A 27,013-nucleotide genomic window follows, 5' to 3' on the forward strand; every position below is an offset into this window, starting at 1 on the left:
AGCCCGCGCGCCGGGCGCTCGGCGTGGGCGGCAGCCGCGAGGGTGGCCGCGCGCGTGGGAGCGCCGGGAGCCTGCGAGTGCGGCTGCGCGCGGCCGCGGGGCCTCCCCGGGCGGCGGCGGGGTCGCCTCCAGGCAGGCGGGTGAGGGGGTCGCGCGCGGGGTGGGGGGCGGGGCTCGGGGCGCAGGAATCCCCATCGGCGCGGCCCCCAGGCCCCTGGAAATGGACGCTCCAAGTAAACGCTGCGTGGTTGCTAGGCAACCGCGGCCGACGGCCCGGCGGGCCGCGCGCTCCCCGCAGCCCGCGGCTCCGCAGGCCCCGCCCCCGGCAGCTGCGGCCCCCGCGCCGCGCGCGCCCTCGAGGTGGGCCCGCAGGCCGCGCGAGCCCGAACGACCCGCCGCAGCGCCCGAACAGAGTAGTGTCCGCCGTCCTGAAGAGGGAAGGGGAGCTCCCGGGAAGACCCGAGTGTGGTAGGCGTCTCCCCTATTCTAAGCTAATTTATCCGCACCACAGCGCTGTGAGGTGGGCACCGTCGTCCCCCTCAGAAGGGGCCCCGCAGCTGAGAGACGCTGTTACTTGTGCAGGGACACCCCGCTAGGAAGTATCGAGAACTGTGAAGAATCTCCCCTTGCAGGCCAACAGGTGAGCTTGTCAGGTGCGTGGATGCCCACGGCGCCCTCGAGAGTCCTGCGTCCGAAAGGAGGACCGGTTACAGCGGAAGCAGTAGCCAGGGTGCCGACACGGTGGAGGTCGTCTGCACCCCGGTTCTCACAGGAATGAAGCGGAGGGGCCCAGATGGGTACTTGCACACAAAGGGGGTCGCATTGCAGGAAAGGGATGCTGAACTTGGGGGACGCGCCATGATGGGCAAGCAGTAAGCAAGCCTTCTCTTTGCCCCGTGGGGAGACACCCTCGTCCCTCAGTTGGCTCACTGCAGTCGCCTGAGAAATGGCCCAAGTGAGCAGGGTCTTACATTCTTAGAGGAGCTGGCAAGAGTGTGCAAAGACGGTTAGGGCCCATCTGTGGGTGGGTTGCCTCTCCAAACAGTGAGCGGCAAAACCCTGATTGCTACCAGGCCTGGTTCATTCCACCATAAGATAAGTAACATTCCTGGACAACAAACATTTCTTTTTCTTTTTTCTTTTTTGACAACAAACATTTCGTGTAGAACATTGTTATGTCCCCTTTGAAAAGATTAATGAAATAAAACACATGATTTGCATACATCAAGGAGTTCTCACATATGCAGAATTAGCCCGTAAAATAGTGTATGACTGTAAATCATATTGATGTAAACCAGTCTTTATCGAACACTGCAATGTACCAGGCACTGGTGGCATCTCAGAGTCTTCACTGGTCCGTGGAGTTGAACATGGAGGAACAGGGGAAGAGATGGCTCAGTGCTGCTGTGTGGCTGTGGGAACACTGTATGCAGGAATCTTGTCTGGGAGTGCTGGAGCCGGCTCCCACACGATCACTCGTTGACCCAAGTAACAATTTTTTTTTAAAGATTTTATTTATTTATGAAAGACACAGAGGAGGGAGGCAGAGACACAAGTAGAGGGAGAAGCAGGCTCCATGCAGGGAGCCCAACGTAGGACTCGATCCCGGGACTCCAGGATCCCGGGGCTCCAGGATCACACCCTGGGCCAAAGGCAGGCGCTAAACCACTGAGCCACCCAGGGATTTCCCCTAAGTAACAATTTAGACTTGTAATATAAAATTTTGGGAAGGGGGCATTGGGAAAGAGACCACGTGCTGGGGAAAGATGTGTGTGTCCCTAATTCCACTTGAATTAAAGCATTTTAGGCATTTGATTCCTTTCACTAGTTGAGACCAAAACCTTTCGCAACATTGGCATATAAAAGGAATGGAAATGTGTATTTAGTTGCCATCAGAGGAGAAAGATTCCGTAGGTTTTCTAAACCTTCCCTAACCCTGAAATGAATTTTCTCAGGCAGTACATACAGTAGATAGCATCCATTATACAACCTGAACTAAGAATTTCTTCAAATTAAAAAAAAGGGGGGGGGATCCCTGGGTGGCGCAGCAGTTTGGCGCCTGCCTTTGGCCCAGGGCGCGATCCTGGAGACCCGGGATCGAGTCCCACGTCAGGCTCCCGGTGCATGGAGCCTGCTTCTCCCTCTGCCTGTGTCTCTGCTTCTCTCTCTCTCTCTCTTTCTGTGTGACTATCATAAATAAATAAAAATTAAAAAAAAAAAAAAATCCTCCTCCTTCCTGCCCGCAGAGGGAGCCAAAGCACACACTATAACCACCTCCAAGCAAGCTGATCACCCGAGGCAGTTTGAGTTTCCTGAACACCAAAGCCCTAAATTAAATACAATTTCATTTTGGTGTTTTAAAGTTCAAATCTGTTATGTACCTCAGGGAATCTGCAGTAACACTTTTCATGTTTGTATAGCAGAATTATTTTTAAGTTACCACGTTGTTCTATTTGCAGTGCTTGTTAGCATCCTCAGCCTGCCTCAGAAGGTTTAGAAATCTATACCGTTATATATTTTCACTAGCTTTACTTTGCTTCAGAAGAAGAAGGTCATTGGAATATCGGTTTAATTCAATTCCGGGAGTATTTAGGGAGGATATACTTGGGCCTACTGTGGGAGACAGAGTGGAAGTTTAAGACCCACTCCAAGGAGACTTCAAGTTCCTTGAGAGAAATATGACCAATGAAAATGAAACAATATGCAAATAATGCAATACAGCATATGAAAACAAATGGCAAAGTGTGATGGCACCCCTACCAGTAAAAGGTTTTTGAGTTGGCACTACCACGTAATAAATATGTATTACTATATTCATTATAAAGCATACCCCAAAAAGAAGTTTTAAAAGGATGAGATTTAAAAAACAAAGATACTGAGAGTTGGAAGACAAGACTATGGAGTCAGACTCTGGTGTTCACATCCTGGCTTTGAATTTTATTTGTAAGGTTCTCAGAACCTTCTTTTCCTCATCTGAGAAACACCAAAGTTGTGAGGATTACAGGGGTTGATCCTTGAGAGGGTTTATCTCAGGCCTGGCACATAGTAAGTGTGTACCAACTGTTTGTTATTATTATTAGCAAGCAACTCTCAATGAAGAAATCCCATACCCTGCAGGAACAAACCGAAGTTCAGGTACAGCATCAGCTACATTTGTTGCAACCCGAGAAACATTATCCATCTCCCCACCCAGCTCCTACTGGGCGGGATATATCATATCTGGTACTAAACGGAACACCCAGTTTCTCAGTCTGAAAATGGCAAGCTTTTACCTTTAGTTTCATGATTTCCTCATAGTCCTGTCCCAAGAACCTTTGGTGGATTCTTATTTTCACTTGTGCAACCACAGGGCTTTTCAAAATAAGGGCTTTTTTTATTAAAGAAAATCTCTCAGGTAGCCCGGGTGGCTCAGCAGTTTAGTGTCGCCTTCAGCGCAGGGCCTGAACCTGGAGACCTGGGATGGAGTCCCACGTTGGGCTCCCTGCATGGAGCCTGCTTCTCCTTCTGCCTGTGTCTCTGCATCTCTCTCTCTCTCTCATGAATAAATAAATAAAATCTTAAAAAAAAATAAATGATGGCCATTTTCATCCTAAAAAAAATCTTAGCACCGAGTTATTAGCCAGACCAATTATCAAACTACATAGGTGGCAAGACGGGAATAAGGAAAGGAAAGTAACATTTTCCAGGATGAAGAAATCTAGACATTTAGATAGAAAAGAGGGGCAAACAGGCCCTTATAGAGGTACAGTTGGGAGCGCGGAGTTGAACGCATCAGGAGACGGAGTTGGACAGTTAATGATTGAAGCCAGATGTGGCGAAGCAGCTGGGGCAGGCTTGACTCAGGATGGGGAGTATGGATTTAATGCTACAGGCAATGGGGAGCTACAAGTTACTTTTGTCATGTGCTTTAGAATAACTGAGCTTTAGAATGATGAACTTAGGGGTGGTGTGCTGGCTGAGTGAGGTGGAGCCCAAAGGTCTGGGAGACCCTTAAATTTCATTTAATTTGTGCTTGGTGTTTTCTATGCTTTTTCATCTCTTCATTAAATGTCTACCTGAGATACAAAGAAAATAGACACGTGCCTAGTTTACAGCCTAATAGGAATGACCCCAGGTACACTAAGAACTGAGATGCAAGGGCAAGAGGTCTCCAAGTGAGGTACAGGTGGTATGGGACCCTAGGGAAAAGAGAGATTACATCTGAGGAGGGGGACTCAGGGAGCAAGGCTGCATGTGAAAAGACTCTAACCTAGGGCCAGAGTGTGTAAGAGGTTAGCATACAGCCTGGGGATGTGAGGAAGAAGACAGGACAGGCTAGCCAAATGGTAGAGGCTGAGCAGTCCAGGACATGGTGTGGAAAAGGGTCCAGCTAACTTGGCCTTGGTTGTAGCAGGTGCTAGTGGAGATTACTGGGGTTCAAGGTACTGAGTGCCAGAGTCAGTCAGATGATGGTTGTATGCCATCATCCCATTCTCAAGAGGACAAGAATCACAGCTGAGGATAAATGGAACATCATCCAGGCCCCAAAGGGAAGGGTTGGGGAAGAGCACGTTGAAAGTCTCAGGCTCATAGGCTGGTATTCAGAGGAGTGGTCTAGTCAGAAGGGAAACTGAGGTGGAAGCAGGTGGATCATGGCGGGGGGGGGAGGTGGGGGGGGTGGGGAACACCAGTTCTGGACCTTGTGGCTGGGTTGACAGGGCTGCTGAGCAGGCTTCCAAGCAGAGCTCGGGAAGGATGTAGAACCATCCTGTAGGCGGCAGTCACCATCTGCTGGCGAGATGGCTGGACAGAGGCCAAGCCTGACCTGTCTTTGAGTTTGATCAGGCTTTGAGCCTGCAAATAGCTCATTTATTAATTTACCCATTGAGCTGGGCTCTGCACTAGTCTCCAGAGACACTGGTGAAGGAGACAAATGCTGCCCTTGCTCCCATGTACCTTGCAATCCTGAGCAAAGTCAAACAGGAGACGGCCTTGACCTGTCAGGAGAGACTTCCTTGAGAGAGCCTGTGGGGCCAAGAATGGGAGGCTGTAGAGCTTGAATACATCAGCCCATGTCACCTCCTCCAAGAACATTCCCATACATCCTTCTGTCGGGGGACGGGCCCACTTTTGGCTTTGCAAAGCACCTGGGAAGCTGTATAATTTTCTATTTGGTTTTCTGTCTCCTTTCCCTGACTATAGGCATCTTGCAGGGAAGGAACCATGCCTTCTTGTGGCTAGTTCACAGCAGGCTCCTTTTTGGCACTGGCCAAGTGAATGGATGAGTCCTACAGGCATGCTCTGTGACCATGTGCCTCGCCTGTCTTCTGTGGTAGACTAGAAGCTCTTGAACGCTGGATGCCCTGGCTTTCTTGCTCTAGGCAGTTCTGCCCGAGACTTAGCACCAGCCCTGTACACAGTGGGCACTCCATAAATGCTGCCTGAACCACCGTGTGCAAGTAGGAGTTGACCTGCAGTGTCCTAATTCTGCTTTCAGTGACCCAGTTTGGGTGAGCATGTCTTTTTTTTTTTTTTTTTTAAGGTTCTATTTATTTATTCACTAGAGACAGAGAGAGAGAGAAGAGAGAGAGAGAGAGGCAGAGACATAGGCAGAAGGAGAAGCAGGCTCCATGCAGGGATGTCCAATGCAGGACTCGATCCTGAGACCTCAGGATCATGCCCTGAGCCGAAGGCAGATGCTCAACCACTGAGCCATCCAGGGGTCCCTGGGGCAGCAGGTTTTGAACTGCCCCCCCCCCCATCTCTTCCTTACAAGTTCTCAATAAACAAAGGCTCTTCCTCACTCCTGGGCCCCAAAAAACCATCTGCTAAAATTTAACCAATGTTAATCCTTTAGCAGTTGAGAGTAAGAATGAAGTACTAACACATCGTGCCAGGCCCCATTCTGAGTTCTCCATGTGTATGCGAATGGGTTTCATCCTGACAAGCCTCCAAGAGGCATTGACCTGCCTTTGATGGGAGGGCAGCAGCATTGGCCCAGGCCCCGTCAACCACTTCTCCATGGAAAGAAATCAGGGAGGACTAGCAACCTGGGACCAGGGACCAGGGACTGGCTTGTTAGACCAGAGATTCTCAAACTCAGCTGCGAGCCAGAATCTGATACCCAGAATGCTCCCAAGACCAAGTAAAGCAGAGTTTCTGGGGTGAGGCCTTGGCATCAGCATTATTTTGTTAACTCCCCAGTTGATTCTCCTAGGCAGCCAAGTTTAAGAACAAATGCTTTCCGGCCCGTTCCTACTACAGTGGTGACGATGGCCCAGGGGCATCAGCATAGCCCGTGAGCTGGATAGAAATGCAGGTTCTCAGACTTCCCCCAGCCCAGACCTGCCAAATCCAGGATTTTTCTTTTCTTTTCTTTTTTCCTTCAGGGAGGGTAGAGTGTGGGATTTTTCCAGGGAGATGGATTAGGCTCACAGGGTGCAGTATGCGGCTTGGGGTATGTGTGGGGGGAGTTTTGGGGACAGGGAGAGGATGCATTGGAGTGGGCTGAACCCAATCTGCATTTTAATAAGATCTGCCACGTGATTCATTTGCATTAAAGTTTGAGAAGCCCTGGTTTGGGATTTAGGTACTCAGACTCTCATTAGTCCCCTGGGTTTCTGTGATCAGCATTAATTTAAATCCTTGAGCAGATCTCAAAACTACATCAAAAAGCTCCGAATCAAGGGCGTCTGGCTCCCTCAGTGCATGGAGTGTGGAGCATGGAGCGTAGAGCGGTGGAGCATGACTTGATCTTGGGGTTGTGAGTTTGGGCCCCATGTTGGGTATAGAGATTACTTAAAAATAAAATCTTTTTTTTTTTTAATTTTTTTTTTTTAATTTTTATTTATTTATGATAGTCACAGAGAGAGAGAGAGAGAGAGAGAGGCAGAGACACAGGCAGAGGGAGAAGCAGGCTCCATGCACCGGGAGCCTGATGTGGGATTTGATCCTGGGTCTCCAGGATCGTGCCCTGGGCCAAAGGCAGGCGCCAAACCGCTGCGCCACCCAGGGATCCCCTTAAAAATAAAATCTTAAAAAAAAAAAAGCTCAGAGTCAATCTCATTTATTGGCCCAAAACATTAGCTCAAAGGCAATTATGCCCTTTTATTTCCCACTGTGTGGGGAATTGGGGAAGAAAAGGTATATTGCTAATGATATCCAACAGAACCTAGGTTGAGTCCATTCTAGAACGGGTCGAACCATCCCTCCAGGCTGTCTTTCTCGTGAATTAGACTAAGGGACAGGGATCCCTGGGTGGCGCAGCGGTTTGGCGCCTGCCTTTGGCCCAGGGCGCGATCCTGGAGACCCGGGATCGAATCCCACATCGGGCTCCCGGTGCATGGAGCCTGCTTCTCCCTCTGCCTGTGTCTCTGCGCCTCTCTCTCTCTCTGTGACTATCATAAATAAATTTTTAAAAAAATTTTTTTTTAAAAAAAGACTAAGGGACAGGCCTTATGACCTCAGTTACATCAGGACGTCAGCTGGGCCCTCCAGATGGGTTGAAAAGGAAATCCCTCCAGCCAGAGATGTTTAAGCTTTTAGGGCCTCAGCTGTTTCCCCATGGCATGTCTGCCATGGACCCACAGATGACACCAACAACTCTTTGCCTTAAAGGAGGTCTTATTATTTGTCATCAGATTTCTGACTCTAATAAGAAACATTGTTCATTTTTTAGTTATTTTGTTGATTTGTCATTGCTTTAAAAATTTATTTATTTATTTATTTGTTAGAGAATACACATGGTGAAGTGGGGAGGTGGAGAGGGCAGAGGGAGAGAGAATCTCAAGCAGACTCCCCACTGAGCATGGAACTGATATGGGGCTCGATCTCACAACCCTGAGATCATGACCTGAGCCAAAACCAAGAATCACTTAACTGATTGAGCCACCCAGGTGCCTCTATTTGTCATTGCTTTAGAATGCCATTTACTTTACTTTGTCTCCACCAAGTTCTCAAAACTGCTTCACAGGGTGTGTAAGAATAAAAATTTTGTAGGCAGGGGTAGTTTTCAAATCCTCACCCATGCCCTCCCTGTGATGGTATCATCTCATCATTGAACCTGAGAGCCCTGTTGCTGGACAGGCTGGCTCATCCCTGGAGGTCAGTGGGAGGAGGGGGTAGAAAGTGTAAGAAGCATGGCTGAGTGAGGCAGCGTGGTTAGTGAGCTTTGAGGCAGTTTATGACCCTGGGAAATTACCTCTCTGAATTTTCACGCCTCAAAGATGGAGAAAATAATTTCTGTTTCACAAGATTGTCGCGGGAATTGGCTGAGCTTCTATCATACACTGACATGACAGTAAGGGATATAATGGGTATCTATTGCTGCATGAACATATCACCCCAGACCTTAGCACCTTAAAACAATAAGACTTTATTATCTCATGGTTTCTGTGGGTCAGGGAGCATATGCTGAGTGGTTCATATGTAGGGGCTCTTGTGAGATTGTTTGGGGTTGTAATTATCTGAAGGTTTGACTGGGGCTAGGAGACCTGCTTCCAAGATGACCCAATCCCATGGCTCATGGCCAGAGGCCTCAGATACTTGACCTCTCTACAGGGCTGCATCCCCCAGAGTGAGCAATCTAAGAGAGGGAGAAAGAGAGAGAGAACACGTGCAAGGCAAAAAACACAGGTCTTTTATGACCTAGCCTCAGAAGTCACATACCATCACTTCTATTGTATTCTATTGGTCCCACAGACCAACTCCAGTAGAGTGTGGGAGGGGACTACACAGTGATGTGAATACCAGGAGGTAGAAATATTGGGGTCTGTCTTGGAAGGTGGCTTCCGCAGCATCTATAACATTAATTCCTGCCCCCTTTTAATATGACAGCTGTAGTCTCACTCTCTACTTCAATCCACAAAGACTCTGAAAAGGAAGACAGTTGAAATGATTCATCTTTGTTCTCCCACTAAATTACTTTGAGTGAGCTAGAAGCTTTCACCCCACATCAAATTTACAGTCATGATTCAGAAATTTGGGACTAGATTCATAATATATTCCAGTTCATTTGAAGGTTATGGAGGTCTACTGGGATGTTCTTTGTTTTACTATCCTTTAGTCCTTGCCCACTTTCCCCTTGAAATGATTCATTCTATGCATTTTATTATATTCTCAAGATGTCAAGCAGGCAATCGCAAGCAGTAGCAAATATACTGGCTGAATTCCCCTCCTTGTTCTGGAATATTTGCTCTTGAATACAAATGATTTATTCTTGGATCCTTGATGTTGTGATTGCAAAACTGTGAATTCATTTGTATAGTGGTGGGGTCACCATGATTTTTTTTCTCAGCTCTCCAGTAGTAGACTTTAAGTTCCCAGAAAGGAAAGAGCTAATAAATATCAAGTTCTTCAACACTAGCAAAGAGGAGGCACAAAAAAATATAAAGAGAAGAGCAGCTCTTCCCCTGTTTTTCTGGGTAATCCTACTTGGTTGCCAAGGGTTTGCCATTTTTAAGCCTGTGATAAACAATAACAATAAACAGACCTCCAGGGTATTATCATAGCAGATTCCATGCTAGAGCCTTGAACATAACTTATGTAGGTGTTGAACAAATGGATGCATGGATGGATTAATTCTTCAGGTACAATATGACCAGGGCTGGAAAGGGAGTAAGGGCCAGGGTCCAGTCCCACTGGTCAAGCCTTCATTCAGCTGGGCTGACACTCACACTACACCGGTCATTACAGATAGTGCTGGTCTGGGGGAGAATGTGGCTCCATGTTGCAAACTGGGTTACAAAGAAATGTTTAGAACCCAAATGATATGGCCAACTCATAGGACTGTTTAGAACCTGACTGGGTGGTAATCTGGAAGAAGCAGGATCTGATAGTCTCAGAGTTGCAATAAGATGGATCTTGGATCAGGTGTCAGAATTCAAAATAGATCAAACTGAGAATGAATGAATGAATGAATATAGTTGCCACATAATCTGTGGAGCAACAGAGGAGTATGAATGGAGGAGAGATGAGGAACAAGGGCTAGGTGAGTAGGGGCTCACTGTAAGTTGACAGGAATGGAAAAAGGAGCAAGAGGGAAAGGTATATTAATTAAGTTCAGCTGTAAGTGACAGAAACCCTAATCAACAGAGGCTTAAATGCACCAGAACTCTATTCAGTTGTAGACAACGAAGTCTGAAAGAGAACTGTCCATAGCTCTCTATGGCAGGTGGGGAATCATCAGGGATCCAGACACCTTTTCTCTTGTTGCTTCATCATCCTCAACATGGACCTCATGGTCAAAGATGGCAGTTCAGACTCCGGCCTTCACATCTACACTCCAGTCAGGGAGGGAGGGAGGTGAGCATGCCCTCTCCCTTTCTGAGTTAGGGTTTCTCAGTCTTGGTACTACTGGCATCTTAGGTCAGATACTTCATTACTGTAGGGGGTATTGTGCATTGTTGGATGTTTAGCAGCATCCTTGACCTCTACCCACTAGATGCCAGTGTAGCTTCCTCCTTCTCAAATGTGACAAACACAAATGTCACCAGACATTACCAAATGCCTCTCACAGGGGCACAGTCTCTCCAGTTAGAGAACCACTGCTCTCCGTTGATTTTCCAAGGATGCACCTGATCCCTCTGCTTCCATGCCATTGATCAGAACTCAGTCACAGAGGCAACCCAGCTACGAGGAGCTGGGAAATGTGGTCTTTATTCCAGGCAGTCATGTGCCAGCTACAACTCGGGAGTGCCACTACTAGAAGGAAGGAGACATGATTTGGGAGGTAATACAAATGTGAGGACTCAGACAGACTTCGGCTATTTAGTCCCAGATCCCAGCTCCTATCTACTGGCTAAGGATGGAACAGCTTTAAGTAGGAGGAGGTGTGGTCCCAAGTGCTGCCAGTGGCATCCTGGATCTACGAGGTGGACACTGTCCTCCCAGAGGTGAGCCTTCCACTGAAAGACGAATACTGGGTTCTCTCTTACTGCCTTTCAACACGTCACACGTTCGGGGTAGGAGTGTGTTACAAGGCAGTGTTTCCTAGTTTCCCTGGCTCACCCTCCCGCCCTCCTCTCCTCCTTTCTTCCCTCTAGATGTGCTTATACGAGGTTGGGTCTAGAACCAGGAGGCTTGAGGGCCAGCCTGGAGGTCAGTCCCTTAACCTCTCTGGCTTCAATGTCCTCATCTGTAAAACTAGAGTCCTCCCTGGCTCTGAAATGCTTTGATTCTCCAAAGTCCACAAGAGTGCAGGGAGTAGCAGAGAGAGCCCCTCTCTGATGAGTAGCATCGAGACAGCCCCTGACTGGGTCTCTGTCCTCCAGACTTCCTTCCCTGCCGTGTCAAGTCCCAGCCTGGCAGATGTCACTTAACCCCCCCCCCCCACTGGCTCCAGAGGGGCCTGCTTTGGGTAAGTGGCACACTTGTCTTGCTGAATCTGACCAAATCGAAGCATGCCATGGGCACTCGTTACAAACCTGTTCTTGCATCAATCAGATGGATGTGGTGCTTCCTGGGTTCCCAGCAAAAAGGTCAAAACGGCTCTCGTGGTGGCACAGCTGGCCTTGAGAGGTGGTGTTGTTTCACTTGCCATAAGTCCATGGCCTGTTTAAATTCTGTTTCTCTAGCTAAAGTGTTTTCACTTCTTTATTTATTCAATAAACACTTCTTGAGCACCTATTGCTCTGTGGGGCCTTAGGAATACAAAAACAAATGAGACCCTCCCGTTCCGGAGCTGGCACTGAACATGGCCTTTCCTGGCATTCCCTGATCTCTTCCTACCTGACTCTGCAGGCTGTTTCCCTCCTGGTTTCGTGGCTCTTCCATGGTTCCTTCCGCCTGGCACACTGTCTCTTTCCATGTGGAGTTTTTGCTCGTGCACATGCACAGTGTGAACTGGGACTCTACCCGTCTCTCTCTCTCTCTCTCTCTCTCTCTCACACACACACATGCCTCTACCTCTCACTCTGGACTTCCTACTTCTCTAGATTTCAGCTTAAATGTTCCATCTTTAAGGAGACTGCCCCTAACTGTCCCACCCGAACCTCAGAATAAACACACTCCTCTCTGAAATACTCCCACAGCACCTTGACCTTCTTCTTTTTTTTTTTTTAATTAAAGATTTTATTTATATACTTGGCGGAGGGGCAGAAGGAGAGGGAGAAGCAGGCTCCTGCTGACCATGGAGCCCGATGCGAGGCTCAATTTGAGGCTCGAACCCAGGACCCTGAGATCATGACCTGAGCCAAAGGTAGATGCCTTGGATCCCTGATCCTCAGTTGGATCCCTTAACCAACTGAGTGACCCAGGCTCCCCAACCCTCCTTTTCAAAACAGTCACCATCTTATAACTCCTCTTTAAGCCTACACTTCCCTCACTAGCTTGTGAGCTCCCTGGCAGCCCTGGGGAATCTGGTCTGTCTGTCACTGCTGGGTTGATTGCAGGATGAACGAGGCATGAATGTGTACATGGATGAGCAAGGCCGTGAAGCAGAGAGACGTGGAGACAAATACATTCAGCCAAGCACTACTCCGAGACTGTGAGCAAGGCTGATGGGCAGCCCGATAGGAAGAGCCCAGCTACAGGGACTGGGCAGGGATGGTGGGGAGGGACAGTCTCACAGGACATTTGTAGCTGGTCTTGAAGGATGAGGAATGGGAAGTGTGAGGAGGAGAGGGAGGAGCAGCCCAGGGAGAAACAACAGGAGTGAGGACAAGAGGAGTGCCCTGGTGTCCCCAGGACCTGGGCAGGGGAGCTATGGGGCAGACACTGAGTGACCAGCCCCTGGGTTGCCTTCCTGTGGGAGTACGGCAGCTTGTCCCTTCTGCTCTGCCCTCTCCCTGCCTCCACCCACCCCAGAGCCCTGGCTTAAGAGCCTTCAGAATCTCTGGCTCTGGGTTCCTTCAGGTGGCTGGGCAGTGGACAGCAGACTTCCCCCTCCCTCCCTCTCTCCCTCCTGTCACCAAATTCATGTTTACTGGGCTCCTTCTATGTGTTAAGAGAGAATTTTCTTTCTCTGTAAAGCTTTGGAAAATGAATCCAGCCCAAACCCAGCGATGGTTCCGCTGGTCTGGAGCTGTGGTCACAGACGCTAAGAAAGGCTGGCACGTGGGCAAACTGGGCAGAAACAGGCTTCTGGCTGGATCCCAAAGTAGGCACACATCGGGAGGGGCCAGGTTAGCTGAGTTGCCTAGAACGGCAATGGGGCAAAGAGAGGCAAACCAGCCTCCTTCCCCCCACCCCCGCTGCTGCTGCGTGCCCTCCTCCGTTCCTGGTAGAAGCACCCAGACGGTGGCTGCTGACGCCAAAGGACAGAGAAAAGGGCCATCCTCAATCCCCCAGGAAGGGGCAGGGAGAGAACGCAGGAAGCCAGGGAGCAGGGCCTTGTTGGCTTTCCACAGAAGAAATAGTACTCTCTCAGGACCTCTGGCTCTCTCTCCGAAGAGGCCTTAACTTTTAAACACCTTGGTTGCTTTGCTCTACCTGGGAGGAGCTTAAACCTGCAAAGTGCCTTACCTCCCTTCATGTAGGAAGGAGAATCAGCCAAGGGAGGTTGCAAGCAGAGCGGAGTGAGCGGGCAGGCCTAGTTCTGGAGGCCAGGCTGCCTGTGGGGAGTGTGCGTGCGTGTGTGTGTGTGTGTGTGTGTGTGTGCTGGGATGCTGGCATGCTAAGGGGGGTGGGCTGCCAGCTAAGGTGGAGGCCCTGCAGTGACAGCCCTGGAAAGGAGACTGCAGCCCTGATGTGAATTTGGGGACATGCATTTAGCACTCAAATGTTTTATCTTGTATTAGCCAGTCCCTTATATCATTGAGTGGGGTTTTGTGTATCCTGGCTCCCTGACCTTGGGTGTTGAAATAATGTCGTGTACTTATCCATCACCCAGGGAATCCGTCCCAGAGCTGACGGATGCCACCGAGAGGTCTCAGGCAGTAGTTGGGAGTTGGGATGGACCGCGGGAGGCGGGAAGGCTCCACGCAGACGGCAGGCGTGTGGCTCACGGCCCAGTCTGATAGCGCCTCTGTCACAGAGTGGGCCTCAGGGTGGCAGAGATCTCCCACGGAAAGGGTTGGGCCTCGGGCCACCTGGGCACACGGAACCATCTGTCCCGAAGGAAACTTTAAATCTGGATTAGGTGCCTTTTTTGTTAAGACAGAGGAAATGAGGAGGAGGAAAGGCCCTGGTGGGCAGCCTCAGGTTTACAGAGGGCGCACTACGCACACGCACACGTGTGCACATGCACACACACACGGAAATTGTCATTTGTGAGGAATGAGGAGCAGAGACAAAGAGGTTAGTGTGACAGAAAGGCTGGGAGGAGGAATAAAGCCAGGAGGCCGAGCAGGAGGGGAAGAGGGCCACCAAGAGAGGAAGAGGACCCTCGCCAGGAGGAGACACAGGAACACAGGAGTGAGAGCAAGGGAGGCCATCGTGGGAAAGAAGAGCAGCTGGTTCCTGGGCTGTGCTCCTCTCCACGCGGAGGGTTGTTATCAGAGGCCTGGCACTTAGCCTCCCTGGAGGGGTCCAGCCTGGCCTGGCCCTCTCAGACTGAATGCCCTGCACAGAAGAAAGGACAGGCCCGCATAGCTGAAGGGGTCAGCCCAACCCTTGCTAGCCATGGGTGAGCCCCTGCTCCTGGCCCCAGCCAGAAGGACAGCTGCCAAACATCCCTTCACGGAGACAGGCGCAGCAGCACTGGGAATTCTGAGGGAAAATGTGGAAAGGAGTTATTTCTGTCCATAGTATTTTATTCTTCAGGAATCCTAAACGCCCTGGCAGGGATGGTTCACAGGGCTGGTGCGAGGGCACTTTGGGCAGGGAACACATACGAGGGCAGGGGTGCAAGTGGCCGGGCCACGTGGGCTGGGCCTGGGGTGATGGCCCCAGGGTCATTTGTTCATTCCACAAACATTTGTTGAACGTCTACTAAGACCAGAGCAAACAAGACAAAGTGTCTCGATCTCTTGCATTCTAGTTTAGATTCGAGATTGCATTCTAGTCAGAAGTGATAGGCAAGTGAACAATGAGACGGCTCTGTAGGTATGTGCAGCAGACTCCTCAGTTCTTTCTGTTTTCGTCACTTCCCAGCTGGATGGAGGCTGCCTAGAACCAGGTGTTCTCCACTCTGGTGGCAACAGTAAGTACAGAGCGGAAACCCAGTCAGTCCTTTTGTGGGTCACTACTAACTCCGTTTTGTAAACACTTTCTGTATTTTTTTCTTTTCGCTATTTTTCAAGATAGTCTCACCTTTCAGCGGTGAAAGAGAAAGGAAGGCTTCTGAGAGCGGATGCCTCTAGAAGGAGACACAGCTGCTTCCTAACTGGTGTTCCTTCTGCTGGTGTCTTCCCCTCACTCACCTTCCTGTACTCCTAGAGGAAGCCTTATAACATATTAATGTCACGTGACTCCTAAGAAATTGAAATCCCTGACTCAGCTGGCGTGGCCAAAAAGATGCCAACCACCTCACCCAACGAGAAAGCTGGGGAAGGTGGTCCCCAGGAGGCAAAGTCAGCATTTGCAGGCCTGGGAGCCCCAGCGCTTCCCTTCCTTCTGCTCTGCTGTTCCCAGGCCAGCTCCCTTTGGGGTACCAAAAGCTGCTGCATGCAGACCCCTCAACTCCCAGCAGCTGTGTATCTGACAGGGAGGAAAGCCTTCCCAGGGCCCCAGAGAATTTGCTCTCTGGACTCGTGGGTCTCCTCCTAAGTCACTGCTGAGGGAATGCTAGTTCCATGGTTGTCTCTGAGAAGCCCAGGACCATGTGGGGAGTCAGTATTCTGACCAAAGAAAGGGGTTCTGTTAGTCAAGGAGAAAAGTGTGAGTGGAGACTGGTTGATGGGTAGGTAACCATGGGTGTCCATTACAGATGACTCCCTCCCGCTTGCAGGAGAAAACTCAAACTCTGTAGCAGGACCTCAAAGGCACTTCATGAGCTGGTCCCGGCCTGCTCCTTGGGCCTTATCTTTGTCAACAACACCCAGATGCCTTTCTCAAGCTATATCAAAGCTTCGAGATGATCCGAACCCTCTTTGTTCTCTGGTGCCTTTGCCCATCCTGTCCCTGACCCTTCCCCCCATTCTTCTTCCAGCCACTGGTCAAGCACACGTATTCCATTACCACCCTGGTCAAGCACACGTATTCCTAAAAGCCTTGCTTAGCTCCTGCCCCCAGGTTGAGTTAGAAGCTGCTCCTTTGCAAGGGGTTTAGTTACAGCAGGCAGTATGAACTGGTTAACGGTCATCCAACACGGACATGTACAAAAAAATCCACACATTGATAAATACCTGACATCTAACAACTACTTAGCTTTACTATGTACCAAGCATTGTTCTAAGTGCTTAAATTCGCTCGGTCATTTAATCATCACAGCATCTTCTGGGTCTGTGTTCCAAGGTCATCTTACCATGTGGTTTAAAAACCACAGTTCTGGGGCACCTGGAGGGGCTCAGTCAGTTAAGTGTCCAGCTCTTGATTTTGGCTCACGTCATGATCTCAAGCTCATGAGACTGAGCTCCATGCAGGCTCTGTGCTGGGCGCGGAGTCTGCTTGAGGTTTTCTCTCTCCGTTTCCCTCTTCTCCTCCCCCACCCCATACATGCATGTTAGTGCTCTAAGAAAATACCACCGTTCCTCAACCTCCCGTCTTGTTCCCATCCATAACACTCATCACTCTGACATACCATATTTACTTCATTACCTGTCTGTGTCTTTCCACTAGAATGTAAGCCTCCTGATGGTGATTATTTGCTTTATGCCCAGCACCTAGAACAATGCCTGGCACATCATAGGTCCTCAATAAATAGTTGATGGATGATTGATAACACTGTTATCCCTCTTTTACAGATGAGGACACAGGGGCCCAGGTAAGCAGCTTGCTCAGATCCTAGCTAGGAAGTGGCAGATTGGGATACAAACCCAGGCGATATGGCTCTGGAGCCATATAACTCCAGCAGTGGACTGTCGGCCTAGGTACACAGCCAGCCTAGTCAAGACCTCCTGAGTTACCATAAAGTCACAGCAGGGATTCCTATTGTCAGGATAGTGTTGGTTTAACAGGATGTGAAGGGACCAGGAAAACAGATGTGGAACAGTCTGGAAAGATTGCCCTCCGAGGCTTAGGACAAACTAGTTTTATTATTATAACTTCTTTTTGGTTTCTTAATGTACTGTTTGCTCACCTGCCCCTCAAGGTAGTTTCAGGACTTAAGCAAAATTCAAGCTACTACCTGTTTGTATAATTATAGCTAAGATAGTTTAGGGGATTTTATTTTGTTCTGTCTTCATTTTTGTTGCATTCCTGACTATTTCGGCCCTGGCTATGGTGGTGGTTTTGACACTGTCAGTCAAGAACTCAGCTGGCAACAGCTTAAATGCTGTCAGTATTACCATCAATCACTTGTTTAAACAGTTTGAGTTTCTAAAGGATTTTGTGAATTACCCATTAAAACAAAACTGGAAATTGCAGCTTCATTTCAAAGTACTGCTCGGGGCATATGGTCACGAGAAAACATGAACTCTATCCTCCTGTTAATTCCTGAGAAGAAGAAGTTACACTATGATAATAGAATCAAGTAGGTCATGACGGGCCTCCACAGCAGCAATTTTTTTTTTTTTTAACGTGGTTAGAATGGCCCAGGTGTGGTCCTAAGCTCTAGGTATAAAGTGGTGAACAAGGCAGTATAGTCCTTACCCTCATGGGATTTCCTAGTGTACTTTCCCAAATAGCATTCATCCCTTCGCAGAACATGATGACCTAATTATTCACCCACTTGTTCTCTGAGAAGTAATGATGCATTTGTGACAGCTCCATTCACATTCTTCCCCAGCATCCTTTGCGTATGGAGCATACGCACGAGTGAGGAAGCAGGGCAGGTGTGAACAGACCAGTATAAATCCAACACAGGCCCTGACCATGGGTGCTTAATCTGCACTCTGTCCTAACTCGCCGCCTCCAATTGGAGACAAGCACGTTGGCTCCCTAATCAACCGCAGCAAAATTACATTGTAAAGTGACTCCTTATTCATGTTTCTGGCCCAAACATGTTCCATATGCATCTGTTTGCATATAGGGCATCTTTACACAAATGGTACATGGCCCTTTCCGTGTTCGAGTTCGTTTTTCCTGAGAAGCAGCCTGTGAGGCAGATGGGTCAGCCAATGGTACCTCACCTGTGCCTGGGAAGTGATTTTCCTCTGTCCCCTGGATGAGGGGAAGCTGGGCAGGCTCACCTTCGCTCCTGCTGGGGCTGCTTGCCCACCCGCCAGCGCCTTCCGGCCTCACCTCCCACAGCCTAGCCTGGGCACCAGCTTTACCAAGTGAAGTCCACTTGTAAGTCAACCTACACTTGTCTGTGTGACACTCATTCCTCTGAGCAGGCACAGAACTCCTTTCACTGACCAGTTCTTAAGAATCCGAAGATCCCCAAACCTCATGAGCCCATGGATGTTCCAGAGAATAGCTCAAATTTACTACTACAGATACCTCTGCTCTGAAGAGTAAATTTTTTTTTGAAGAGTAAATTTAAGAAAAGAAACAACTAATCAATTCTATGCTGAGAAATATTTCTCTCCTCTCTTTCTTGATCTACTTATTTCTCATAATTCTCCTTCTCTGAGCTTCTCCGTGGGGCCTACAAAATGAATCTCTCTGGTGTCCTGGGAGAACACTGAATAAAAATGAAGCCCTGGGATCCCTGGGTGGTGCAGCGGTTTGGCGCCTGCCTTTGGCCCAGGGCGCGATCCTGGAGACCCGGGATCGAATCCCATGTCGGGCTCCTGGTGCATGGAAACTGCTTCTCCCTCTGCCTGTGTCTCTGCCTCTCTCTCTCTCTCTCTGTGTGTGACTATCATAAATAAATTAAAAAATAAAAATGAAGCCCTAACAAGGAGGCTCTGGGCCATGTGGGAGGCACTAAGTGTGGCTCTGCTTCACGTGGGACATGGGAGGCCTGCCTCAGAAAGCACAGGGATATCTCATTTGTGATATAGTTGCTGCTCTGCTTGTCTCCATCACCCCATAAACTATCAGCTCTGTGGGGCAAGTGTGCATCCTGCCCCCCAGGGAGTCCCAGGGCAAAGCCTGGCATATAGTTGGTGCTCAATCATTATTTATTGAAAAGTAGGAAAGAAGGCAGGCAGTCAGGACAAAATATATATGGGGTTACCAAGGCTTGTCAGAAGGACCCAAAGAAAATATGGAGAGAGACCTATGGTCTGAGTAAGAACAGAGTTTGTACAATTCCCCAGGGTTAGCGCAGGTGAGAGCCTGGAGTCTCAGGTGCTGAGAGCACAGATTTGGTGGGTTTGGTGGGTTTGGTGGGGGTAGGAGGGCACCCGCTGGGCCACCACCACTGGGGAGTGCCCAGCTCCACCCGGCTGGGAGCAGCAGTGTGGCTGCAGCCAGAGGATGTTGGTGTAAGGATGGGTGCATGGACCCACAAGGACACCCTCTCCCCAGATGGAGCCCAGGCCTCCCTGAGTTCCTTCACAGCACCATTCATGGGGAACCTGTTGTTCACAGAAGCCTCAGGTGTGGAGGCAGCTCTGCTCTGGCAGCCACGGATGAGCCTCACTGGGGCTTTGCCGGTCGTGGGCGTGAGTCTGGGAGAGCAGCTTTGGTGCTCTGGGACCTCGGGGCTGGGTCTGCGGAGTCCTGGCAGCCAGGACAGACAGGAGCACATGACCACATTTAAGGACCCTTTCACACTCAACCCCCCTGTAAGCAAAGCAGGGCAGGGGCTGTCACCCTCTTTTTTTTTTTAATTATTTATGATAGGCACACAGTGAGAGAGAGAGGCAGAGACACAGGCAGAGGGAGAAGCAGGCTCCATGCACCAGGAGCCCGACGTGGGATTCGATCCCGGGTCTCCAGGATCACACCCTGGGCCAAAGGCAGGCGCTAAACCGCTGCACCACCCAGGGATCCCTGTCACCCTCTTTTTACAGATGAGGCAAATGAGGTTCAAGAAGGCTAAGTTTTCCAAGGTCTCACGACCCATAAAAGTGTCAGGGTCTGTACTTCAGGACTTCCCGCTTCTTGTCAGTCCCTTCTCTGGAGGCACAGCAGCCACGCCTTTGGGAATGGCCGGCAGAGGGCGGCCTCCACGAAGGACCGAGTCTTGCCCTTCCAGAGCTCAAAGCTCACCTAGCTGCTCCTGGGACAGACCGCCTGGCGGATCCCCTGCTAGGCCACCCTGAGAAGGGTAGAACAGCTCCCATGATTTTCCTGCCAAAAAAAAAAAAAGAACCTACCTAATCTAATCCTGAGATACCAGATACACCTAAACTCAGGAACAGTCTTACTAAATGGCTATTTAGTAGCTAACGCCTTCAAAAATGTCCAGGTCCAGGGACACCTGGGTGGCTCAGTGGGTTACCATCTGGGTCTTTGTCTCAGCCCAGATCTTGATCTCAGGGTTGTGAGCTCAAGCCCTGTGTTGGCTCCACGCTGGCAGTGGAGCCTACTTAAAAAAATTAAAATGTCAAGGTCAAAAAACTCAGAGAATGGCTGAGGAACAGTTCCAAATTAAAAAAGACTAAATGGACATGACAACTAAATGTAACACGTTACTGATCTCTGATGGGTTTCTGGGCTGGGGAAAAAAAAATAATAGATGTAAAGGACATTTTTGGGGACAACTGATGAAATTTGAATTTGGACTGTGTTTTATTTTTATTTTTAAAGATTTATTTATGATAGAGAGAGAGGGGGCGGGGGAGGCAGACACAGGCAGAGGGAGAAGCAGGCTCCATGCCTGGAGCCCAATGCAGGACTTGATCCCCGGACTCCAGATCTCGCCCTGGGTCAAAGGCAGGCACCAAACCGCTGAGCCACCCAGGGATCCCTGGACTGTGTTTTAAATAGTGTTCTATCAATGCCGAAGCTCCTAAAGTTGACAATTGTACTATTTATATGAGAGAATGTTCTCATTCTGGGAAATATTGAGGGGTGAAGAGGCACAGTCTCTAACTTGCTTTTAAGCAGTTAAGAAAAAACAGAGGGGTGCCCAGGTGGCTCAGTTGGTTGAGGGACAGACTCTTGGTTTTGCCTCAGGTCGTGATCTCAGGGTGGTGAGACTGGGCCCCCCATTGGGCTCAGTGCTGGGCATGGAGTCTGCTTGTATGGCCCCTCCTTCCCCTCTGCCTCTCTCCCCGGCTTGTGCATGCTCACACACTCATACTCTTTCAAATAAGTAAAATCTTAAAAAAAGAAAACAGTAACACTGAAAGAGCAAAATGTAAATGAGTAAATTTGAGTAAAGGGTACACCTTAGGTATTTCCTTCCACCATATTTGCAATTTTTCTGCAACTTTGAAATTATATCCAAATAAAGGGGTGCCTGAGTGGCCCAGTTGGTTAAGCATCTGCCTTGGGCTCAGGTCATGATGTCAGGGTCCTAGATGGAGCCCTAAGTTGGACTTCCTGCTCAGTGGAGAGCCTGCTTCTCCCTCTGCCCCCTCTGGCTGTTCGTGCTCTCTCTCACTCTGTGTCAAATAAGTAAATATTTAAAAGAGAGAAAAATTATACCAAAATAAAAAGGTACCACAAAAGGGGAGAGGAATGGTTCTATTTCAGAGGTTGCACCATGTGGTAGCCATACCTGATTCCAGGCAGAAAGAGTCTCTCCTCACGGAAGGTGGTTTTGGCCTCCTTGGAACCCCTGTCTTTTGCTCTGAGCTGACCACAGTGGCTGTACACAAGGCTGACCTGATAGCAGAATTGCCTGAGGTAAAAGATGGCCTTTGCTGCACATGTTCTGAGAAGAGTTAATGTAATCCATGACTCTGTGTGGAGGAGGAACAGGGCACCTAGCTGAAAGCAGATTGGAAATCAAAGCTCCACATGTCAGTAGGGGCTGGGGACACAGGGAGCATTCCCCGGCCTGTGAAACACAGAAGAGGCATGTGGTTAGGGGCAGGTGGAATTACCACCTAATGGCCTTGTTAGGCAATCCTTCTAGAATCTGAATGAGCAGGGAAAACATTAACAGTAAACAGATATTATAAGGAGCAGCCATAAAAAAGGATGTTGAGTAGAAAAAAACCCTGGGAAGGGTAGAGACCAATGTATACTAGAATCACCTGGAGGGGTCCCTTACCCACCCACCCCAGAATTCTGATTCGCTTAGGCCTGGGATGGGGCCTGAGAATTTACACTTCTAATAGAGTGTCAGGTGCTGCTAGTCTGAACCACACGTTGAGCTGCAATGATGTAGCCAGTGATTGTATCCAGCCCACCTTAGAGCGGTCACCTCTGAGGGACGTGTGAGAGCCGCAGCCACAGTGTTCTAACAGGTCCAGGGGCAACTGGGGTCACCTATGGCTGGACCATGGGGATTAAGGAAACACAGTATCAGGGATGAAAGGACACTTAAACTCGGTTTCAGAGAAGATGGAGTGAAGGAGGGCCTTATAGGGAAAGGGAATGCACATGAGTCGAGACCAGTTCAGTCCAAGTTCATGATTTGGAATTCGTGGGAAGTAATGGGTCAAACACAGGTGAGGGGTCTGAGCACCAGGCCAAGAGTTTGAACTATTGGGAGCCAGTTGGAGTCTCTGATGGGAGATGTGACAGAGGCAGGGCTTTCAGAAGATTGACCAGCAGAGATATGGGCAGTGACTGGGAGAAGAGGAGGCTGGAGGTGGGGAAACCAGATAGGAGTCCCAGCAGTCGGCTCCACAGGAGATAAGGACCTGAGGTAGAGACCTGGCAGTGAGTGTGGAGAATAAGTGTATTTAAGCATTATAGCGAAAGGGGGTGGGGGGAATGCTGAGTTAGACAAAGGATCCATTTGTTCTCTTGGGCATTTGGCCTGGAGTGACCACTGAAATTGATAGGAAGCATTCATGTTTGCAGAGATATTTTTAAAAATCCATTAAATATATTTAAAGGATGCTGAGAACTGAAAATTAAGTGTGAGTTTTCACAGGGAAATCTTCAGTAGTCTTGGAGGCAGGAAGTGGGCAGATGGAGGCAGTGATGTGCTAGTAAATATTTAACAACTGACAGGGAGTGCGGGAGAACCCTGATTGGTAGCATTTGTCAGTTTCCATGCTGTAAAATCCTCCCACAATGGCTAATTTCAAGCAACCAACATGATGTCAGCTAGCTTATGAAATTCCAAAAAATAGAGCAACTGGCTCTTGGGAGCCAGGAGGAACTCGCCCTAGCACACTCCTGAGTGGAGAGCAAATGCCAGGAAATGGATGGAGCCACTAAGGCAACAAGTGGGTAAAGTCACTTCTCAGTGTTGTTCCGAGGACCCAGAGAAGTCCACAGGCCTGGTGGCTCTGAGAGGCAAGCACTGAGCATCACATAACCACAGGTCTTCCCAAAGAATGCTAAATAAGAGAGGTGGCATTTGTTTCAGGCTTCCCGGTGCCAACAGGATACTTTCACATAAGAGAGGGGGAGCACAAAGGAAAGTGTCTTATGCAAAGAGGCAGGAGACTTACAGTCTTTCTACTTAATAACCATATGTTTATCTGCCCTGGTCTCGGTCCCTTGCCTTTAAAATGAGGACATTGCCTGTACTAACAATGTTCCCAGCGGGATGCATAGCCCAGTAGCATCAACACTTGTCAGAACTTCACAAACCCCTCCCCACAAAGATATTTCAAATATCTCGCCTTCCCTTCTTGGGTTTATGCTGGCCCAGACCCTGTGTCTGCCCAGCATGATCCATCCTCTATCTGAGGAGTATCCCAGGCATGCAAGGATGGATCCTGGGAGTCATGTTTGCCAGTCAACCAGAAAGAGAGAGAGAGAGAGAGAGAGAGAGAAGGCAGGCAGAGGGAGAGGGAGAGAAGCTGCCTGTAGGTGTTCTCCACCTTGCTTTGATTCCTCATGAGCCTCATGATCCTTCATGCCCTCGGATTCTAGTATTTTTCTGATATTTTTTTTCCTTTGGGTTAAAATTGAGGTGATGTTACCATAACCCAAGGAACCTGGGACACCTTAATTATCTTCCTTTTAAAATTCTATAGACGAAAGACTGGGAATCAGATCTAGGTTTTGACTTGGGCAAGTGACTGAACCTCTCTGCATCTTGATTTCTTGTCTATAAAATGGACAGATGAATGTAAGTGAATTCCAGCTCTGCTGTACAGCTCTATGCTATGTATCTTTATCCTAATATGGAATATGTTACAGTAAAATGCCTACCCTGTTTCATTAGCCACAAATGAATCTGTTTTTGAAGCCCAGACACCTTCACATTTGGACTGAGCCAAGTAACTCCCTGATCAATTCTAACTGGGCCCAAGACATGGGTGAGAGCCCAGTGAGCTCAGCCCAGGTGGTTGTAGAGGGTCCCAGAACCTGTGGAGGATGCTGGAGGGCTGCTGGCACTGACATGGAGAAGGCCGATGCTGTAGGTAGGCAAGATCTTTGTAAATATATTTGAAGCCGTGCAGGAATCCTATGGTTCCTGAGCCTGACATCAGATTGGGCTGAACTGGGCCAGTCGCCTGCACCTGAGACGGGGAGAGACTGGAGAGAGATGGGCACCTCCTCCCTGAGTATTCCACTCCCCAAGATAATTGCCTGTGCAACCAGGAGAAACTTATGGGATTCATCTTTAAAAGTTACTTTTTTATTATAAGCATTTAAAACTAATTGTTATGGATGATATATTTAGGTAGAAATTATAAAGAAGGAAATGGGGGCACCTGAGTGGCTCAGTCAGTTAAGCGGCCGACTCTTGGGGATCCCTGGATGGCTCAGCGGTTTACCGCCTGCCTTTGGCCCAGGGTGTGATCCTGGAGTCCCGGGATCAGGTCCCACGTCGGGCTCCCGGCATGGAGCCTGCTTCTCCCTCTGCCTGTGTCTCTGCCTCTCTCTCTATGTCTATCATGAATAAATAAATAAAATCTTAAAAAAAAAAAAAAAAAAAACGACTCTTGATTTCAGCTCCAGTCATTAACTTAGGGTCCTGGGATCTAGTCTGGCATTCGGCTCTGCACTCAGCAGGGAGTCCGCTTGAGATTCTCTCTCCCTCTCCTTCTGCCCCTCCCCCTGCTTGTGCATGCTTTCTCTCTAAATAAGTAAATAAACTCTTAAAAATGGAGAAAATGAAACACTTTGTTATCCAAAGACCAAGCGATGACTTCAGCACCAGTTTGCCTTATATCTTCTAACTTTGCATGCCATTATGTTCCACAGTCTTATAAACTGCTTATCTGAGAAATTCCTCATTAAAGACTTTAATTAGTAATGTATGCAAATGGTTTAAGATCAAACAATACCAAAGACCTTACAGTGGAAAATGAGAGCTCCCTGCCCCACCCCTCCTCACCTATAGTCTTGCTCCCGTGGGACAAATTTTAAACACTCCTGTTTAGAATTCATTTGGGGATTATCTCCACATTTCTAAATAAGATTCTCTTTATTATTTAGCAATTTCAGTGCTTTCTATTGACTTCCTACTGTCCTAGATGAGGATCAGCTCATTGATATCCCACTCCTACCTTCCTCCCCCCACTCTTCTAACTATAGCTAAATCCCCATTCCCAGAGCTTCCCTGGCCCCTGCAACTTCAAAGAAAACAATTAACCTCCCATTTCCTGTTCAGTCAACTATAGATAGTATCTCTTTACTCTTTGCTTTGTAAGGTAAGGACTCAGCTCTCCCTCCTACCTTTCCTTACACCTCCCAACCTCGGTCAGGCTGTTCTCTACTTTTACACTTTATTCTAGAATTATTGTTGCTGTTTACATTGGTCTAAGGTTGATTCGAAGAGCTGAAGACCAGAAAATGATGTTTATTCCATGATGACTGTGTAAGTACAGTTCATAGCAGATCAAAGATGTAATTAGGTTTACATTTCTTTCTTGATGGGGCCAATGTTCTGTCCTCAAAAGAGAATGTTTCTGGAACAAATTTATTTATTTTTTTTACATTCCGCCAATTTTCTTCATCCAATCCTCACATCATGTTTTCCAGGCTTTCAATCATGCTATTTTTCTTTTTTTCTTTTTTTTTAAGATTTTATTTATTTATTCATGAGAGACACACAGAGAGAGAGGCAGAGACACAGGCAGAGGGAGAAGCAGGCTCCATGCAGGGAGCCTGACGTGGGACTCGATCCTGGGACTCCAGGATCACATCCTAGGCCGAAGGTGGCACTAAACCGCCAAGCCACCCAGGCTGCCCAGTCATGCTATTTTTCTATTGATTCTATCTCTCCCCCCTTCCACCTCTGCAAAAAACAGCAAAACAGAAACCAAAGCCGGAACCCTCTTCCCTCAGTTGTGGGTCTTTCTGCTCTTGCTTCTCTTGGTCTGCAGGTGGTTTCCTTTGAGGCTTCCGGTGAGTAGAGTCCCTCTTCTTGGGACCCCCAGAACCTCCCTGTTCTTCATTTTCTTTCTTACTTTGCTGGAGTGTGTCCACAAGTGACTCCCTGGGGTAAACTGCCCGAGGTATAATTTAAAATACTTTCATGTTGCAAATGCCCTTACTCTGCTTTTCCCTTGCTTCATGAATTGGCTATGCAGACAATTCTGAGTTCAGCATCAAATCCCTCAAAGTAGACTTGGGTTTTTTCTCTCTGGAATGTACTAGCATCTGCTCCTTATTCCTGGTGTTCTGACAGTTTCTGGTGATTATGACTACCTGCGGATGGTTTTCCATTTCTCTGTGCCAGGCATTTACTGGGCCCAGACAAAACCAAAGACATGCCCTTCATTATTTTAGAAAATTATTTGCTATTGTTTTATATATGTGTGTGTGTGCGTGCACGCATGTGTGTATACACATATATATTTTTGTGTGTGTGGAATTCCTGTTCTTTAAATCTCAAACTGCTAGATCACCTCCTTCTGTCTTCTGTCTTTTCTGCCACATTTTGCATTTGGTTTAAAATCTTAAAATCAGTACATGGAAGATTTCTCCAACTTCATCATCTGGCCCTATTATTATTAATAGTGGCATTTTTGTCAACCGTATTTTTAATTATTTTTAAGTAGGCTCCATGCCCAGGGTGGAGCCCAACACAGGGCTTGAGCTCATTACTCTGAGCTCAAGACCCAAGCTGAGACCAGAAGTTGGATGCTTAACTGACTGAGCCCCCTAGGTGCCCCAAACATATTTTGAATTT

At 48.4% G+C, this 27,013-nt stretch overlaps 1 long non-coding RNA gene across 1 annotated transcript in view; it reads left to right on the forward strand.

The window, feature by feature from the left end:
* Positions 1–334: 334 nt before the first annotated feature.
* The window catches only part of LOC119872267, a 77,285-nt gene continuing 50,606 nt past the window's right edge, over positions 335–27,013 (forward strand). Inside the window, exon 1 of the long non-coding RNA XR_005361238.1 lies at positions 335–640. This is a non-coding gene — a long non-coding RNA (uncharacterized LOC119872267). The remainder of the gene's footprint in view (positions 641–27,013) is intronic.

Source organism: Canis lupus, chromosome 6, assembly GCF_011100685.1.
Source record: "Canis lupus familiaris isolate Mischka breed German Shepherd chromosome 6, alternate assembly UU_Cfam_GSD_1.0, whole genome shotgun sequence".
NCBI classification, from domain to species: domain Eukaryota; kingdom Metazoa; phylum Chordata; class Mammalia; order Carnivora; family Canidae; genus Canis; species Canis lupus.